Below are 6,034 nucleotides of genomic sequence, written 5' to 3'. Positions count from 1 at the left end.
TGTTCAGTGTTTTGGTGTATGTGTAGTTCAAGTGTGGTTGAGTTGGTATATGTTCATTGTGATGTTAATGTTTTGTTAAGTTCAGTGCCTGTTTCCATTCATGTGTGTTTCTGTGTAGTGTAGTGCATGTTAATACTTGTACTTTGAGTTTTGATCTGATTTTTTTTGTGGGTCTGTTTGAGCACTCAAAGGACAATTCTACCAATTTTCAAGTCATTTGGAGTTTGTTTGAGTATACTTGTAGTTATACCCTATGTTATGCCAATATCACTACAATTAATGTTTTTTGGTGCATGACTAGGGGAAACCCAAGTGAATTACAACCATTTGACCCTGAGATTGATAGGTCATTCCACAGAGGACGTAGGCATCTTAGGATTCCATCTTTGCATGCTGAATATTCAATGACTTTTCCTGAATCTTCTGATTTTCATCACACTCCTGACACTCCTCATTCTTTGCATTCTGAGCATATTGTTTATTCTGAGCATTTTGATTTTCATGCTGATAACATGGATCAACCTCCTCCACCTCATCAGAGAACCATGAGTGAGCTCACTACACCAGAGTTCACTTATGATAGTTTATGCATTTAATACCCTGAGGAGGAAGTTCCAAATGTGTTAAAAACTGGTTTAATACACTTGTTGCCAAAGTTTCATGGTCTTGCAGGTGAGGACCCGTGCAAACACTTGAAGCAGTTTGATGTCGTGTGTTCCACCATGAAGCCTGCAGATGTCCAGGAGGACCATGTATACTTGAAGGCTTTCCCTCATTTGTTGGAGGGCAATGCGAAAGACTGGTTGTACTACCTTGCACCCAAGTCCATCACGAGCTGGGATGACCTGAAAAGATTGTTCCTTGCCAAGTTCTTCCTTGCTTCAAGGACAACAACCATAAGGAAGGAAATTTCTGGCATCAAGTAGCAATATGGGGAGACCCTCTATGAGTACTGGGAGAGGTTCAAGAATCTCTATTCAAGTTGCCCACACCATCAGATCTCTGAACATCTCCTTCTACATTATTTTTATGAAGGCCTGCACCACATGGATCGAAATATGATTGATGCCGCAAGTGGTGGTGCTCTCGGTAACATAACCCCAGCTGCAGCCAGACAACTAATAGAGAACATGGCTTTAAATTCTCCACAATTTGGCACAAGGAGTGATGCCATAGTTGTTAGAGGTGTTCATGATGTAGAGGCAGCCGAGTACACGAAGAAGTTGGAAAGTAAGATTGATGCTCTTACCACACTGGTCAATCAACTTGCTTCCAATCAAAGAGCTCCAATTGCAAGAGCTTGTGGTCTTTGTACATCTGTTGATCATTTTACATACTCTTGCCCAACATTGCAACAACAGGCTGTTGCTTCTTCTTTTACACCAGTGGATACCTCTCAGGCCTATGCAACTAATATTTTCAACAACAATAGGCCCCAACATCAACAACAGAACCATGATTTGTTAACAAACAGATATAATCCAGGATGGAGAAATCACCCTAATTTGAGATGGGAAAACCAAGGTAACCAGCAGCAGCAAAACCAACAATTTTAAAATGTGCAGCCACCTCCATAACAAAGAGCATCACCTGCACAGGCTGCTCCGGTTCCACTTGTACCCACACCAGCTCCTGCTGCAGGACCTGCACCTTATTCTTCTACTTCATCGGAGGAGTTGGTCAGGATGATGACCCTTCAAAATATGCAATTCCAGCAGGAGACTAGGCCTCAATCCAGAGTTTGACAAATCAAATGGGGTAAATGGCCACTCAATTAAACCAAGCACAAGCTCAGAATTCTGACACGTTGCCATCACAGACGGTGGAGAATCCACGAAGTGTGAGTGCCATTACATTGAGATATGGAAAGAACATTGAAGTTCCCACTCCTAAGCCTACACCTCAAAAGGAAGTCGACCCTGCCACACTTCAGAGAAAGCATGATGCTCATGCAACTGGTCCTTCCACATCTGGTGTGACTTCTACGCCTTCCACCTCTACTGTTGCACCTTTCATACCTCTTCCTTTCCCTCCAAGAGTCATTCCAAGCAAAAAGATGGAAGAGGTTGACAAGGAGATCTTAGAAACTTTTAGGAAGGTGGAGGTGAACATACCTCTATTGGATGCCATTAAATAGATTCCCAGATATGCAAAGTTTTTGAAGAAGCTATGCACGCACAAGAGGAGGCTAAAGGGAAACGAAAAGATCAGCATGGGGAGAAATGTGTCAGCATTGATAGGTAAATATGTTCCTCAGATTCTTGAAAAATGCAAGGACCCAGGTACATTTTGTGTACCTTGCATCATAGGTAACAATAAATTTGAAAATGCAATGCTTGATCTTGGTGCTTCAATAAATGTAATGTCTCTGTCTATTTTTAAATCTCTTTCTCTTGGACCCCTGCAACCTACGGGTGTGGTCATTCAGTTGGTAAATAGAAGTGTTGCCCACCCCGCAGGTTTGGTTGATGATGTTTTAGTTCGTGTTGATGAATTGATTTTCCCTGCTGATTTTTACATTCTTGATATGGAAGACGGATTTTCACATGGTTTTGCACCAATCATTTTAGGCAGACCATTTTTGAAAACTGCACGAACCCAGATTGATGTCCATGGAGGTACTTTGTCTATGGAGTTTGATGATATTGTTGTGCGATTTAACATTCTAGATGCCATGAAACATCTTTCTGAGGATCACTCTATTTTTTCACGTGGATATTATTGATGATGTTGTTGATGGACTTATTTCTTATTTCCACTCTTTGCATGCATTAAAACATTCATCTATGTCTGAGTTATCTAAATTTGCATGCATTGATGTTCTTAATTCTGATTTTGATGCTGATTATGATGTGGATGATGTTGAATTTGAATCTGCTGAGTTTGACTCACTGGGTGTTGTACCATATGATTTTGATATTATACAATCAGATTACACTAACCATGCTGTAGGAAGTACATATACATTTGATTGTTATGTTGAGGTATAGGCTATGGAACCCATTTCTCCCTCCCCTCCCGTTCCTTATATTCAGCCAGCATCTAGCACTCCAGAGTTGAAACCCCTGCCACACAACCTCAAGTACGTCTACTTAGAGGAGGAGGACAAACTGTTTGTCACCATTTCCACCTCCCTCACTGTTGAACAAGAGTAGAAGTTGTTGCATGTTCTTAAAAGCACAAGAAGGCAATTGGATGGACATTGGCTAACATTCCTGGTATTAGCCCATCAACATGCATGCACAGGATATTGTTGGAAGATGGAGCAAAGCCAGTGAGACAGCCATAGAGGCGACTCAACCCTGTCATCTCGGATGTTGTAAAGAAGGAGGTGACCAAGCTTCTACAAGTTGGGATCATCTACCCCATTTCTGACAGTCAGTGGGTCAGCCCCATCCATGTTGTCCCCAAAAAGACAAGCCTCACTGTAGTCAAGAATGAAAAAGAAGAATTGATTCCAACAAGGGTGCAAAACAGTTGGAGAGTTTGCATTGACTACAAAAGGTTAAATCAAGAAACCAGGAAAGACCACTTCCCCCTGCCTTTTATTGATCATATGCTTGAGCGCTTGGCAAGTAAGTCCCACTATTGCTTTCTTGATGGGTTTTCTGGTTACTTTCAAATTCATATTGCACTTGAGGACCAAGAGAAAACCACATTCACCTGCCCCTTTGGCACTTTTGCCTATAGGAGGATGCCATTTGGCCTATGTAATGCCCCTGGCACATTCCAGCGGTGCATGCTTAGCATTTTTAGTGATTTTATTGAAAAATGGATAGAGATGTTTATGGATGACTTTACTATGTATGGGTCCTCTTTTGATGCATGTTTGGATAGTTTGGACAAAGTTTTAAATAGGTGCATCCAATCTAACCTTGTTCTCAATTTTGAGAAATGTCATTTCATGGTAGAACAAATAGTATTGGGGCACATAATTTCGAGCAAGGGCATTGAAGTTGACCCTGCCAAGATCTCAATTATTTCACAATTGCCTTACCCCTCTTTTGTGCGAGAGGTTCGTTCTTTTCTTGGCCATGCAGGGTTTTACAAGCGCTTCATTCAGGATTTTAGCAAAAAGGCCTTCCCATTGTCCAACCTACTGCAAAAGGATGTTGACTTCATCTTTGATGAAAGATGCAAAGAGGCTTTTGATTGCCTCAAGAAGGTACTGACCACAACTCCAATCATTCAGGCGCCCGACTAGACAACCCCATTTGAGCTTATGTGTGATGCATCCAATTATGCATTGGGGGCTGTTCTAGCTCAAAGAATTGGCAAGCAGCCAAGGGTAATCTATTACGCCTCCAGGACATTAGATGTTGCCCAAGCAAACTACACCACAACAGAAAAGGAGCTGCTTGCAGTAGTTTTTGCACTTGAAAAGTTTCGATCTTATCTGCTTGGTTCTCCTGTTGTTGTGTTTACTTACCATGCAGCTCTTAAGTACCTGTTGAAGTAGGCAGAATCAAAGCCTCGGCTTATAAGATGGATGCTCTGGCTCTAAGAATTCGATTTGGAAATTTGTGATAGGAGCGGAGCACAAAACCTGGTTGCAGACTACCTAAGCAGGATTGAGAGGTCTACTAATGATGCTTCACCAATCCGGGATGACTTTCCCGATGAAAGTTTGTTGACACTCTCTACTTCTTCCTCACCTTGGTTTGCTAACATCATGAATTATCTTGTTGCTTCTGTTTTTCCTCCCCTCGCATCTAGAGCTCAATGTGATAAACTCAAGAGCGATGCTAGGTATTACATTTGGGATGACCCCTATCTATGGAAAATGTGCAGTGATCAGGTTACCAGAAGATGCATTCAGGACCATGAGATTGACTCGGTCCTCAAATTTTGTCATTCATCTGCACCTGGTGGTCACCTTGGCACACAGAGGATAGCTCGCAAGGTGCTAGATTGCGGATTTTATTGGCCCACCATCTTCAAAGATGTGTGGAGGATTTGTAGCACGTGTGAGGAATGCCAACGAGCAGGAGCCATTTCTTGGAGACAACAGATGCCTCAACAACCAATGCTATTTTGTGAGGTGTTTGATGTCTGGGGTATAGATTTCGTGGGCCCTTTCCCTGTCTCTTTTGGTTTAACTTACATCTTGCTTGCTGTTAATTATGTTTCAAAATGCGTGGAAGCCAAAGCCACTAGAACTAATGATGCTCGAGTTGTTGTGGACTTTGTTAGGTCTCACATATTTTGCAGGTTTGGAGTCCCTCGAGCTATTTTTAGTGACCAGGGCACCCATTTTTGCAACAAATCCATGGGGGTTTTGCTTCAAAAGTACGGGGTTGTGCACAAACTTTCTACACCATATCACCCCAAAACTAATGGGCAAGCCGAGATCTCAAACAGAGAAATCAAGAGGATCTTGGAGAAGATTGTGCAGCCCAACAGGAAGGATTAGAGCAATAGACTTGAGGACGCTTTATGGGCTCACAGGACTGTTTACAAGGCACCTATAGGGATGTCTCCTTATCGGGTTGTCTTTGGTAAGCCATGCCACCTTCTAGTGGAGATAGAGCACCGAGCCTATTGGGTTGTCAAGTCATGCAACTTCTCTCTTGATCAAGCTGGAGAGGAAAGGAAGCTGCAGTTGAACGAGTTAGACAAGATCCGTCTGAAGGCATATCAGAACTCTATGTTCTACAAGGAGAAGACCAAGAGATTCCATGATAGCTCCATAGCTAGAAAGGAATTTGTTGTTGGTCAACAAGTTTTACTGTATAACTCCAGACTTGGACTCATGGGGGGTAAGTTGCGATCAAAGTGCATTGGTCCTTTTTTTGTCACTAATGTTTATCCTTATGGTGCAGTTGAAATCAAAAGCCAGTCTACCGATAAGAGCTTCAAAGTGAATGGGCATCGTCTGAAGCCATTCCTCAGCAATCCTACCTTGGTGGATATTGTTGTGGAGGAGACTTCCCTACTTGACCCCACTATTGTTTCACCATGATTCAGGGAGTTTTCTTTCCCCTTCTTTACTTTTATTGCACTTGTCCAGGTCTGTCTGTCTGTTGTTGTTTCC

General features: G+C 42.3%; 1 non-coding gene across 1 annotated transcript; it reads right to left on the bottom strand.

The window, feature by feature from the left end:
- Positions 1-893: 893 nt before the first annotated feature.
- Positions 894-1,000, bottom strand: LOC114195711. Its single transcript, XR_003606544.1, has one exon. It is a non-coding gene; the product is annotated as a small nucleolar RNA R71 (small nucleolar RNA).
- Positions 1,001-6,034: the final 5,034 nt, after the last annotated feature.

Source organism: Vigna unguiculata, chromosome 8 (assembly GCF_004118075.2).
Source record: "Vigna unguiculata cultivar IT97K-499-35 chromosome 8, ASM411807v1, whole genome shotgun sequence".
NCBI classification, from domain to species: Eukaryota; Viridiplantae; Streptophyta; class Magnoliopsida; order Fabales; family Fabaceae; genus Vigna; species Vigna unguiculata.
The sequence above is the reverse complement of the archived record's forward strand: the minus strand, read 5'-3'. Positions and strand labels throughout refer to the sequence as shown.